Source organism: Populus euphratica, unplaced genomic scaffold (genome assembly GCF_000495115.2).
Source record: "Populus euphratica unplaced genomic scaffold, PopEup_1.0 scaffold24.1, whole genome shotgun sequence".
Taxonomy (NCBI): Eukaryota; Viridiplantae; Streptophyta; class Magnoliopsida; order Malpighiales; family Salicaceae; genus Populus; species Populus euphratica.
Genome location: NW_011499893.1, coordinates 718,280 through 732,711, shown reverse-complemented (window position 1 = coordinate 732,711; position 14,432 = coordinate 718,280). Strand labels below are relative to the sequence as shown.

General features: G+C 33.6%; 1 protein-coding gene and 1 pseudogene across 1 annotated transcript in view; one reads left to right on the top strand and one right to left on the bottom strand.

Moving 5' to 3' along the window:
• Positions 1–1,042, bottom strand: part of LOC105131589 (uncharacterized) — a 13,096-nt gene extending 12,054 nt beyond the window's left edge. Inside the window, exon 1 of the mRNA XM_011034628.1 lies at positions 713–1,042. The gene's annotated coding sequence lies outside the window, so the exon portion shown is untranslated. The remainder of the gene's footprint in view (positions 1–712) is intronic.
• Positions 1,043–2,971: 1,929 nt separating this feature from the next.
• LOC105131590 (uncharacterized) lies at positions 2,972–13,550 on the top strand (annotated as a pseudogene).
• The last annotated feature ends 882 nt before the right edge of the window (positions 13,551–14,432 follow it).

The following is a 14,432-nucleotide window of genomic DNA, read 5'->3' as shown; positions in this document are numbered from 1 at the left end:
CAGCTCACAGCTCTACATTGTAAATAAGTTCATAGCTTTCTTTGATCATCTGGATTCAATACTACGCTCAAAAGGGTCATGATATCACCCACTTCAAATGAACCAAGGTTCTGTGTGGTATGACTTTTGTGCATTGATTTGAGTTGTTTTTTAAACTTTTTACTTTTAGAAATGTTATAAATATATTTGATTAGACAACTTCTGACTGAAATAAAAAATTTGTTACAAGAGTGAGAGTAGATTTTGATTTAATCAAAAGTTAAAATTTTCAACTTTGAACTCGGATTCTACTTAATACCATACCTCTTCCCCGAAAAATTCGTTTTGAAACATTTTTACCGGACATATTTCTCAACTTATTTTTGTCACATTATTTATGAAAAACAACTTTTGAATTGTGACTCGAGGTAAACTAAGTTATGCCAACTGGGCTCTTAACACAACTTTCACTTCCATCAATTCCACCTACCAGTTCTTATCATTAACACCCAATTCCTCATTGTCCTTCCACCATTGTTCTGATAACTCCAAACGCTTAACGTTAATTCCTATACCGTCAAAGAAAGTTCAAACTTTCCTTCAATGTTCAAATCAAATTCACCACCTTCAACAACCCAAAAAACTCTTAACTTCTAACAAACATTACTTTCACTCTCTTAATTAAACATCCATCAAACACAATAACATCAAGAAACACACAGTATTCACTCACCTTCACTGAAACCATGAGTAGGCAGTTGATTGTGAACATTCTGTGAATCTCTGTCCCACTGCTACTGCCCTTCAGCTTTTGAAGATTAATACCCAGGATGCTGCTCTGCCTCCACACTAGAATACCCATCTTGCCTTCCTCCTCCTCCTCCATAACTATTACTCATTGCCCCTGCATTTCCTCTCATTCTTTGTCCACTTCCACCGTACGGGTTCATATTCCCATCCCCGTACGCCGGCGGTCTCTCTCTGTAATCCCAAAAGAAACACGGCAATACACGAATTAGCAGCTGTTTGAAAACAGCGTTGCACTATCTGATATAATACTTCACTTTACTTTGGTTTGCTTCTTTGCTTTCGTTTTCAGGATCTATTGAGTAACTTGAAGAGACGCAGGATTGGGAACGAGTGATGCCATGTATTCTTTATGGGCATGACAGACCTTTTGTGTTTATATTTAAAAAAAAAAAATTAAAAGGTTTTTTATTTTAAATTAATATTTTTTAATATTTTTAATGGATTAATATTGAAAATAATTTTTAAAAATAAAAAATATTATTTTAATATATTTATAAATAAAAAATATTTTAAAAAATAATTACAATCATATTTCCAAACTTTAATTTAAAATTTATCATATTTATAAAAAATTAAAAAATAATTTAAAAACACGGTTGAAATTGTATTCTCTCGAATTTTAAATTTTTTTATATTTTTATATTTTTATAATATTTTGAAATGTTTATCTAAAAAATCACTTTTTAAAAATAAAAAAAATTATTTTAATATATTTTTAAATAAAAAATATTTTAAACCACTATTATAATTCTAAATATACCTTAACTAGAATAATTGTTTTTAACTTGATTTAGAACAACTAAATAAAATATTTTTTCATTTAAAAAATATACTTTCACATTATCCTAATTTATTAAAAAATGATGAATTATATGAATATTATTCTTAAGGTTTGAATTCAAAAAGAAATCAATATATTTCTTTGATCATTTTATTAACTCTTTAAAAATATTAAAAATAATTTGGCAGAGGTCAATTTTTTACCTGTTCATATTTGATGAAGTTATGGTAGTATTGTGTAATCTTTTATATTTTATAGGGGTTTTTGTGCACTTTGTTTTGTTATGTTTTTCACTTGAGTGATTATTTTATAACAAAATTAAAATAAATATTTTTTTAACACAAATAATTAAATTTATAGTAAAATAAAATTATTAAAATTTAAAAACTATGGCATGAAACATTGTTTGTTGGAACAATGTTTTGTTTTTTTGTTTTTGTAATTTTATTTTTTAATAATTCAAAATGTTTTTATTTAGTTTTTTAATTTATTTTATATGAAATTATTATGAAATGCTAGATTTGGTATAATTAAGTTTTTTTATTTATTTTTTTATTTAATTATCATGATTTTATAACAGAAATTATAAGTTTTATAAATTAACCAAAATTAATTTATATTATTAATATTGAGTTAGTTAAGAATTAAGTTTTCAAGTATTTTTTTTGACATGCTTTACACTATTTTATCCTGATCTCGTAACTTAAGTTATGAGATTGACAAGTTGACTTGTGTTAATTTTTTTTATTTTTTAATTATGTATTGTTTTTTAATCTTATCTTTCAAGATTAAATTGATTTGTAATTAAAATTTATAACTTATTTCCATTTACTTTTTATAGGGTTACTATAATATAATTATTTCAGTGAATTTAACATGTTAATTTAGTAAATTGTTCAAATATATTACTGTTTTAGTGTTTTAAAAAAATATTTATCTAATATGTTATAATTTTAATATTTTAAAAAATCATCAAATATAAATTATATTTTGAGTGAATGATTATTTTTACTATTTAAAAATATATTAGCAACATTTAACAAATTCTCTTTACAAAAAAAAATATCTGACCAAACACATATCATAAATCAAAACTCAGATATGAACTGGGGCATAACTGTTAGATCGGGCCTAACTGCCCTCTATAACTAAATCTTCACAGGCCCACTATCTGAAGATAAGGTAAAAACGGGTCGGGTTATGAAACATCTTTCTTGCTTCTTCTGCTCTCTGTTCGTATCTCTTTTGTTGCACACAAGAATAAAGTTCTGAAATTTGCTCTGGTTTTAGAGAAGTGAAATAGAAATGTGGAAGAGAGTGTTCAGAGAAGCTACAACGAGGCAAACATGGAGCACCATAACAAGTAAGAGATGGTCATCATCATCACCAACAAGCATATCCGCCGCTGTGGACACACTGTTGCTTCGGTCTCTTAAAGAGCACTATCTTCAAGTCTCGAAAATGAACCCTCCTCCTGTAAGAGAACACAAACTTTACTTAAAAACCGTTTTAGGGTTTTGTTTCTCTTTAAAAAGCAAAACCCTTTTTCTGTTTTTGCTTTTAAAGGAACCCCATGAAGAATTTAGGGTTTTATATAGAGAAACTCTCGCACATGTTAGTTCAACAGGTTACTTGGATTAAAAATGGTAAACCCATCTTTGTTCTTTTATGATTTTTGACAACTTTTGCTGTGTGTGTTTGGTTTTGTTGAGTAAAGTTTGTGGCCTTAGGCAACTTAAGGAGGTGAAGCCACCTTCTACTCGATGTTTAATTTATCGAGGTTACTTACGCCTATGTACATGCTTGTATGTCTGCTTTTGTTGAGTGAAGTTTGTGACTATAGGGAATCTAGAAAGCTGAGCTTATGTTTGTCCATGTATGCATGCTTATATGTTTGTTTGTCAAATTAGAATTATGCATGATTTTGTGCGTTGAATTGGGCTTAATGTGTATGAATATGCGAGTGAGAGAGTGTGAGAGATTTGTATTGGCTAATGCTATATCTTGAACTTGAATTTGTTGTAGAAAGTGAACCCTCCACCTGCCTTTTCAATAATAAAAGGTGCTTTGGATGGGAATGGTCCAGTTCTGATTCGCACTTATGGGAATGAAGAAATTAGACTCTCTATAATGCGGATGGCTTATATTGCACCTGGTGATGAGGAGTCTGACGGAAATGACGAGGGCGTGAATCAGTTCTTCCTTCATGTGGATGTTTCGAAGCCTGGACAAGATAAATCTCTGCATTTTCTATGTGGACTTTATACAGATGCGCTGGGAATTCACTCTGTTTCTTTGAGGCCAAAGCTTGACGGTGCTGACTTTCTTGAGGATACAACTACATACAGTGGCCCACATTTTGTGTAAGTTGTCATTCTCGTTTCTCTTTTTTTGGTCGATGATTCAATAAATTTGAAGTCATAAGGCGTTAAAATATTGAAAAACAATGAGGCATATAATGATTAAAACTGAATCATATTTTTTTGATACGAGTATACCGTGACACATTGGAGGAACTTTTGTTCCCCCCTTTTCTCAATATTCTGTGTTAAAAAATTGGATAACAACGGGGCACATGATGATCAAACAAGAACCAATTTCTTTGGCATTCGGATAATGTTGCTGATTAGATGAACTTCAAGAACCACTACTTTCGATTAGCAACCATTTCTTTCGATGCGGCAACTGAAACTACTCCATTCTTCATTTCTTTGGCATAACTTGAAATTTAAACTATTTGGTTGTACACTTCAACAAATTGTTCCCGCGTTGACAGGGAACTTGATGAAAGGATGAGGGATGCATTCCACCGTTTTATTGAAGAACGAGGAGTGAATGAGGATCTTTTTGGTTTTCTTCAAGCATGGATGTATGTGAAGGAGCACCGGGGTCTTATGCGCTGGTTTAAAACAGTGGGCACATACATCAATGAAAATAGGTCAGCTAAGAATTCTTAATATTTTTATAAAGGGGTCTCAAAAGAAGATTCATTTACAAGCAAAAAATAGGCAAAGATGTGTAACAAGTTGGTATATTTACCTGAGCTGCGTTGCTTAAACTCAGCTTTTCAGTTCTGCTGTTGTCTTTTGAAAACCAGTATCGAGCTTTTTTGTCGTGGTGATGACATTTTCATGTTCGAGCTGCTTTTTCTCTCTAGGATGTGATTCTTTATATGGGCAAAGATGTGTATCATTCTTCTGAGACACGTTTACTATCAAGTGCTTTTGCAGCTTGGATAATACTCTCGTCGTAGATTTTTTTTTTGCAGCTTGTATAATACGTTGCGTGAAATAGAAGATAAGGATTCTGGCCTCAAATTGCTCGGATAGCTTGTGACAATCTATAGTGCCTCCTCTTAAGCACTGTCTTGCCATTTTGCATCATAGGATATCTAGCACTTTACCAACTGAAGATCAAAGCAAAACGAAGACCACAAAAATGAACTCCGCATTCTTTAGCTCTGTAATTCAAATCAAAGATTTGATTGGTCATCTTCTCTATAAAAACTTGCCTTCAAACTATACGGTCATCCATGAAAAGGATTCAGATGATCCAGTTTATCTTGAATCCACTTGGCAGCAGAGGCCTTCTTGGCTCGAGCAATTCAATATTTGTTAATATTACTCTTTTATAGATAAATGAAAGATTGCAATGACAGACACTTGTGGATAAAATTAGTTAAGAGTAGTGTCAAACTTCAAGAAAATATGACAAGAAAAAGGTTTCAAGAATACACAAGCTATTAGATTAGCAGAGCCTGCAAACGGGAAAACTTAATTCTTTTATTCACAAATCAAATTTAGCTTAATAACTTCCTATCTGATAAGTGATGTTCTAATGATAGAAAAAATAAAAAAAGAAGTGGAAAAGACGTTTATTAGAGAGTGGGGGCGGTGGATCAATGACAGTGATTATAAGAAGAAGTGGAAAAGACGTTTATTAGAGAGGGGGGGCGGTGGATCAATGACAGTGATTATGGAAGGCCTCTCATGGAGAAAATAATAATATGCTGCCTGGGTCTGGGACTTGGACTCTGCCCTTTACCCAATGGCCCGTATCATATATCCAATCGGCCCATTACCAGGGTGGGCTTGATTGGGCCTACGCTTTTTAAATTATTTCGGAGCCTTTATCTCTACTTCCAAGAAATTATACATAGATACGGTTTAAGAATTGCGTTCTGCTTCCAACAAAATATATGGACACACGGTTTAGAATTTTTTTTTGAACGGTGTTTTATTAAATTTTGAATTTTTTATTTAAATAATTTTTTATATATTTTTAAATTCAACAATACTAAAAATAATAATTTATATTTTTAAAATATTACATTAATATATTTTTAAATAAAATATACTTTAAAAAACAACCTCCACTGCAATATTTTGAGTAAGGGGGCAATGTGGGTTTCAAGTTATGCGTGGCCACAAAAGATGGTCACTATTAAATTCCTTTTTCAAAATCTTCTTGCCCGTAATCATGATGTCACCCCTACACTGCTTTCAAGGAAAGAGCAGAAATTGTTGGCAAAAGTTGCTGTCGATGACAGCAATAATGGTGAAGTGGTCAATTTTTAAAATCTCATACGCTAATTTCTTAGTTGACCTTACACTTGATGGGACTATACAGGCCGATTATATTATATCATATGAGTTATATAAACCAGCACCGATCATAAAATAATTTTAATAACCATTTAATACTTCTGAGTTGTATTTAATTTTGATATGATAAATTATTAATTTATGCTTGAAATTAGATCTTGGATTCTAAAATATAATAATAATAATGGTTAATTCATCAGATTCTAAATATTTTTAATTTAAATATTATTAATTTAAGTTTTATACATTTTAAAGTCATTATAAATTTACATGATTGTTAATTTAATACAAGCTAATTCAGTTAATCTAAATACATATATTAATTTAAAAAAGGCTTGAATTATAAAAAATAAAGAGAGAATTTTTATCATTTTTAGTGAGATTTTTTTCTTGTATCATAAGTATTTAATAGTTATAACTTGAATATCTTAAGTTTTTCATGTTATAGAAGAACGAGTCTTCCACATTCCTGAAGAGACAAACCGATTCATAGTTCCATTGGCAAGAGGCATAAAAAAAACCGTCGATTTCCCCCCCACTTCTTTTCCCCGTGGAGGTAAAGGTCCATTGTCGCTATCATTCTGTCATGCAAATTTAACGGTCCTTATAATTTGTAATTTATAATTTTTATTCATTTTAAAGGTTTAGAAAAAATATATGGCAAATGGCAGAGTTCTGCAGGTATGGAGGTGCCGAAAGGCAAAACCACCATGAATGTTGCAAAACTGGGTCATGAGATTCTGGTTTTTATATTTTTAGTGCGTCCTCGTCCCACTGGTTTTTTTATTATTAAAAAGAGATATCACAGGCACAAGGTTATCTTCCTAGAAGACCTTACACGAGCTTGTTCATTGCAATCTGTCGCTACGATGAAGATAAGACAAAAACTAGCATCATATTTAACTAAAAACCTTGGAATTAATTAGTAAACTCACCCAATCTCAATTAATTAGTGTTTCTTACGACTTAAGCACCTCCTGAAAAGTCGAGTTTATTAACTTTAAAAACAGGATTGATACCCTGGGCTCTAGTTTAAACAAATCCCAAGGGAGATTCTAGAATAAAAATGTTGAATCTTGATCCTTGCATGCGCCAACACCCGGATTCATCGTTGCCATAGGCATTGCTATGAGGGGGTGAATTGTTTCAGAGAGACTGGAGAGACTCGGACGCAAACACACTGGGAAAAGATGAGAGAAACTGGATATTGCAGACGAGACAAGGCATGCCATGCCAGAGTTGCAATGAGCTAGCTAGAGATGAAGACCAGGCCATTGATTAGACACCATTTACACGAGTGGTCTTCAGCAAGCCTCTCACCCTCCATTCATTGAACGACAGGAGGCCGTTGATTTTGTCGTTGCATTTCCCAATAAGATATTTCCACACGTTTTCCGCCATGTCTGTGTGGTGCTCACCATCAGATGTCTTCTATTTTCTTACACTGCAAAAGTGATTAAAAGTCGGTTTTGCCTTTTCTTTTTTCATTTCAAGAAGAGGATATCGTGATATCTTCTTTCTTTTTTACTTCAAGTAATCACACTAATAATGTTCATACAATCAAACGCAACCCATTAGTGCTTGCTAATATAATCACCGTTGTAAAGTTTTGACTGAACTCGTAGGTTGATGAATAACTCGAATTATTAGAGACTTAAACAGGTCCGAGTTGGAAAAAAATAAGAAGAAGATAAAAACCCAATAAATATTTATTTATTATGTACTTTTATTACACGGTTCTCAAACCTTGAATCTCAGCCATGCCTTTTCAGGTGTCTAAGAAATTTGAAGGTTTTTTTTTTTTATTGGCATGGTTGCGGGAGTCACAATTGCATGAATTTTTATTAATTTTATAAATTTTAAAATTAATAATTATATAAATTTTTAATAGTTCTAAAATTTATAAAATTCTAAAATTTATAAAACTCAAATTTATGATCTTTAGAAAATAATTCTAAAATTTAAATAATTGAGTTATATTTTATAAAGTTAAGAATTTAATTTTTTTTATTAATATAAATATTTAAATTAGTTTATATCTCAACTAATTTTACATGCTCTAAAATTAACAAATTAACTATGATACATGAACAGGAACAGAATTAAGAGGAGGACAGTAGGACGGGGCTTGCAAACATTTTAATTTTTTATTTAATATTTAAATATAACAAGTAATAGACTTTCTAATAATAAATTATTATTTTATTAGTTATATTTGATTTTAAAACTCTCTCCGTACAAGGGGGAAACAAGAAGACAAATACCCTTTTCAATTTAATTAGCTTTGTTTATCGTTTTTCTCTTTTCCTTTTCTGGAACCTAACGAAAAAATATAATAATACAAAACAATATATAAAGGTTAAAGTAAAGCTACTAATTAATTTTTTTTTAATGTTTGTCAAGGATGAGGTTTTTTTTATATATATAATACTATTTTTTTTTTCCAGATGTATTAGTTTTACTATTTTTTATTTCTTATTATTATGAATGTTGTTTTTTCTAATTAATATATTTTATAGATTTATTTTAATTATACTTAAATTTTTTTATGTTTTATTTTTAATAGAGCTACTAAAATTATTTTTTTCACATATATTTTATTATTACTAGGTCTAATATAAATTAAAAAATTGTATCTTTTTATATTAATTTTAAACCTTTCTATCAAATAATCATAGCTCTATCCCTGATTTTAAGATTTATAAAATTTAAATTAGTAATTTATAAAAAATAAATATAAAATTTAATTAATTAAACTACATTTCTTATAATTAAAATTAAAATTTGATGTTTTTTTTTTATTTATGTGGGGTGTCTGGGCCAGCTTGCGCGCACCACGACTAATTTTCACGGCCCACTGAATACCCTGCAAACCCAATAGACATATAAGGTACCATGGGGATAACAAGCGTGTATGTTAAAGCTCGAACTCAGATGCAGTGAAAGGAAATAAGTCCCTTTCACTGCTAGACCAACCTTTGATTTGCTAAAATTTGATGTTTTAATCGAATGAGTGAGCAACTTGAATCAAAAGAGCCTGATTTTTTAGGCTTATACACGCATAGGCCAAGTCATGTCTGCCATCCGTATGACATCTATGCAGTGGCTCTTTTCCTCATGGCCACAATCTTGCGTTGCCTTTTGAGCAATGTTCGAGTCAACTTAGATATAAATTAGAGAAATAAAATTAAAACAATAACCAAACACTATTTATTCCATTACAGAAACTTTTACTTATTAGTTTGATGGAAGCTAGATAAACAGGGACCCGTGAGCAAAGACCACATTTTACAAATGGAAAAAGAGACGTTAGTTCTTAGGTTTATTTTATGTTTTTCTTCCATTCATTTGCCGGCCTATCTCTCTCTCTCTCTCTCTCTCTTAACTGGAGTTCTTGTACATCGTTCAAACCACCAACGGCATATTTCTCATATATATTCTAGCCAATTCCACCTTCTCCTTCACCAAATCTCCTCTTTCTTTTCAGATTTCAAGATCCTTCATATCCCATCTTCCAATTTCAAATTCTCATCACACTCACTTCTTCTTTTTCTCCATTTTTGAAGTTGAAGTTCACTCCTTTATCATCATCGCTAAATGTTCCCTTGAACTCTTATATAATCTATGCCAAATCTTATGATCTAACAAGAAAATCCTAATCAAGATCATACCCGGGCTTTCTTTTTCACTAAAAAATAGGAAAAGAAAGCTAATATATCTTGTAATTCTCAGCCACTTGAATTTGTTGCAATCTCAACACAATCTCCAAAGCCCATCTCGTATAACTCTCTTTATATCTGTTAGATCACGAAATTACATAAATTTTATCTCTTTTGATCACTACACAGGCTCATTTCTGTCTAGACCTTGATAAAGTAACCCTTTTCTGTTCTTGGAAGGAAAAGTTTCCATCTTCAAGTCAAAGAAATGGTGGTGAAGATGATTAGGTGGCCACCATGGCCACCTCTGTCATCAAGAAAATTTGAGGCCAAAGTGATCATTCACAAACTGCAAGGCCTGGAGTTGGTGCAAGATGTAGAACAAAATAATGATGAGAGCAAGAAGAGGTTGGTGGTTGAGATGAAGTGGAAAGGTCAAAAGGGTATTGCTTTAAGGAGGTCTGCAAAGAGGAATTTCACTGAGGAAGGTGGGTTTTGTGGTGATGGGGTTTTTGAATGGAATGAAGAGTTTAAAAGTGTTTGTAATCTTTCTGGAAATAAAGATGGTGTTTTTCTTCCTTGGGAGATTGCATTCGCAGTTTTCAGTGTAAGTTTCCTATTCTTCTCTCTTTTTCTCCTGCTTTGGTATTCGTTGACTATCTGTTGGTAGATTTTTGATCATATCGAAATTGATTATTGTCATTACGCTTTGGCTTTGGATAATTGAGTGTCCTTGCATACGCTTTTTTGATATCTTACTCTCTCTGTCTGTCGCAGAATTATTGATCAATACTGATTTATGTTCTTTTCATGGTTTTTTGGCTTTCTTCTTTAACTTCCATTCTTTTGAACATAGATGAATAATTAAGGGAAAAACCTAGAGCTAATGAAGAATATTATGTGCTTTTCCACAGTTCCAGGAATTTGGATATTACAATACATGATATCAACGGAGGTTTCCCCTTTCGTGGGTGTGTTATTGAACTTCTATTGACTATGGTTTCGGTCATCATATAATAAATTCACATTAATTGTGTTTTTTTTGTTTTGTTTTTGTAAAATCAAAGTTTGCAATATGTCTAGGAATATGCTTATGCAGATTAATCGGTGGTCAATATGCTAAATTCGTGAGGGATTCAGTATTCTTTTTTAGTACCTGTAGCTTTATATTCCAAGACTTCTGAGGCCTTCTTTTTTGGTTTATATGTTTGGTGATTATTTTGAAGTGATTGGCTTCACACATAGTGGAAGTTATTATCATGCTTGATCATGTCAAATGGCTTATTCCTAGAGTGTTTTCTCAATTTGTTCTGTTTATGCTACGGGTCCTTTAGCGACTGATATATTAATAATCTCTCAGTATTGATTTGACAATAAGACAGTTTTGTTTCCAATGGTTCAGGGCTTGAAACAAGGGCCAAGGAATAAGGTTATTTTAGTTGGAACTGCTACATTAAACCTCGCGGAATATGCTTCAACAGCTAAGGAGAGAGAAGCCAAAATCGATGTTCCTTTAACAGTTCACAATGGCACTGTTGAGGGCACTCCCTTGCTTAATGTAAGTCCATTCCTTTCAATACGAAGAACATCTGTCATTAACCGTCTCCTATGCTAATGGCTGTTTCATTTCTGACACTAGTTCAAATATAATGCAGTTGTCTCTCAAGTTGATGGAATTGAGAACTATTCAAGAACCTCTACAGGCACCACAGAGAGTGATAGAGACTGCCCCACCCTCACCCTCTTCTCTAGAAACTCTATCACCAAGGAGAGATGAGCTTTCTGTCCTTAAAGCAGGTCTGAGAAAAGTGAAAAGCTTCCAAGTGACAAAAAAGGCTTGTCATGATAGGAGTTGTGTCAGAAGTGAAGATGCCGAGGACAACTATCCATTTGATACAGATTCACTCGACAATGATGGGGAATCAGAGGAGAGTAATGGGGATTCTAGTGCTCAGTTACCATTCAATTATGAAACTTTGGGGCATGCAAACAAGGCTGGAGGATCATTTTACTCTAATGCCATAACTAATGCTGAAGATGAGAGTTGGATATACTATAACCACCGAGATATGGGATCTCTGTATGTTGAGTCCTCAACTGCATCAGACCATGAACAGTCTTTGAGACAGAGTTCAATACGTGGAATCCTAGCTTGGAGGAAAAGGAAACTAAGTTTTATATCTGCAAAGCCTAAATCTAAAGGAGAGCCTCTCTTGAAAAAGGATTGTGGAGAAGGTGGTGATGACATTGATTTTGATCGCAGGCAGCTTAGCTCCTCTGATGAGTCCAGTTCTGGGGTACGTATCAACCCTTTTGCTCTCCCCCCCTCCCCATCTCCCTCTGTTTCTTTATTTGGCATCTTCTTTCTTGGGCTTTCCTCTTAATATAGTTATACGAGTTCAAACTTCACTCTAAAACTATTTTTGGTTCTGGCAGTGGAATAAATTGGAAGAAGGTTCCACTACTAGTAGATCATCATTCTCTGAATTTGGGGATGACAAATTTGCCGTTGGCAGCTGGGAGGCAAAAGAAGTAATAAGCCGTGATGGACACGTGAAGCTCCAAGCGCAAGTCTGTTTTTGCTTCAATTGATCGAAGGAGTGAGCTAGCGGCAGGAGATAGTGCCTGTACAGCCCTGGTTGCTGTCATTGCTAATTGGTTGCAATCTAACCAATACGAAGTGCCAATCAAGTCTGAGTTTGACAGCTTGATCAGAGTTGGATCTCTAGAGTGGAGAAACTTGTGTGAGAAAGAGGACTATAGACAACGATTTCCCGACAAGCACTTCGATCTTGAGACAATTCTCCAAGCTAAAATCCGTCCTCTTTCAGTAGTCCCAGAAAAGTCGTTTATTGGGTTCTTTCATCCAGAAGGCCTAGAAGAAGGGGATTTTGACTTCCTTCATGGTGCAATGTCCTTTGACAGTATTTGGCAGGAGATTAATCATCACGGGTTAGACTTGTCTAGTATTTGCGATCCTTTCATCTACATTGTAAGTTGGAATGACCACTTCTTTGTCCTCAAGGTTGAGCAGGATGCCTACTATATCATTGACACATTGGGTGAGAGGCTTTACGAGGGATGTAATCAAGCCTATGTCCTAAAATTTGACAAAGATACAACAATCCGGAAACTACCAATGGAAACTAAAGAATCAGATGAAAAAACTGCGGGCAACAAAGTGCAACCAAGCAGCTCCAAGGAAAAAACTCGGGCTGAAAGGAGGTCGCCATCAAGTCCAAATGAAGGCGAAAAGACTCCGATGGAAGAAGAAATTGTGTGCAAAGGAAAGGAGTCATGCAAGGAGTATATTAAGAGCTTCTTGGCTGCAATCCCTATAAGGGAATTGCGGGCTGATACCAAGAAGGGTTTGATGGCATCAACACCCCTTCATCATCGGCTTCAAATTGAGTTCCACTACACCCAGCTGACACAACCTGTAGATGAAAATTCATCAAGAGATGTAACAATTTGCTGATGCACCAGCATTGTATTAGCTGTCATCGCATTGAATACCTCCCTCCCATGGAGTTGAGCTCCTACAATTTTCTATACCTGTGATTATTCTAACCCCATCCCCTCTTGCAATGTATGTTGTTTAAGCAATAATAATGCTGATACTGCCATTTAGTGATTTGTTTTTGAGTCTTTGTATATTCCACCTGTAGTTTTCGGACGAAGAATGCAAGAATCTACCTATTCGTATTTTCACATTCAGGTGATAAGTTTAATGTAGATAATAGTAAAATTTCCATGCATAAAGTCACATGAAACTTTCCTTATTTTAAACTTTATTTCACGTGCACACGATGCCTTTAATTACAGTGGAAGCATAACTTAAGCTGACACCTTAGCTCTTTGACTTCTCTTTCACAAGAAAAGTGGCTCCTTGTATCGTGGCTTTTTCAGCTTTCCCGGCGAGATTCACCATTTATTCTTGCTCATTTCCCATTATATAGCATCCGTGGACTCTTCTCTTGAAGCATATCCCTTCTTCTCTTGTATTCAACACAGTTGTTTCTCTCTCCCTCTCTCTCTCTACTAGAATGCATAGGTCAGCGAGTGGAACTCGGGCCTCTGATGAGTTCTTGATAAGCCTGGCACCAGCTGCCGATGCATCCCCTCTGAAAAATACAGCTTACTCAGAGTTACCAACCCATGATCCCATATCTGATGTGACCAAGAAGGATCTTGCTTGGCATCACAAGTCCATGGGAGAGAATACCGTTCACCTCATCCCGGTAGTCCTGATTCTATGTGCTTTGACTCTCTGGATTTTTTCTTATCCTTATAAACTGTAATCAAGCGATGAAATTCAAATCATATTTTAGATGTGCTTCCTTGCCTTGTCTTGCCTTTATCTCTGTAATGGAATTATAATTTCATAATCTATCCATATTATAAATACCTAGTTTTGACTATATGAAACCTAATTTGTCAGGATTTCTTACATTTTAGCATTTTACTTTGATACCACCTAGCTTTGACTAGTTTTCATTCGTGAAAACGTGTGCCATGAGAACTGTTACAATTCTTCTGTAACATGTTCTCGGCAGAATTTCAGTTTGCCCTTACAGCATGAAATGTAAATACCTGTCT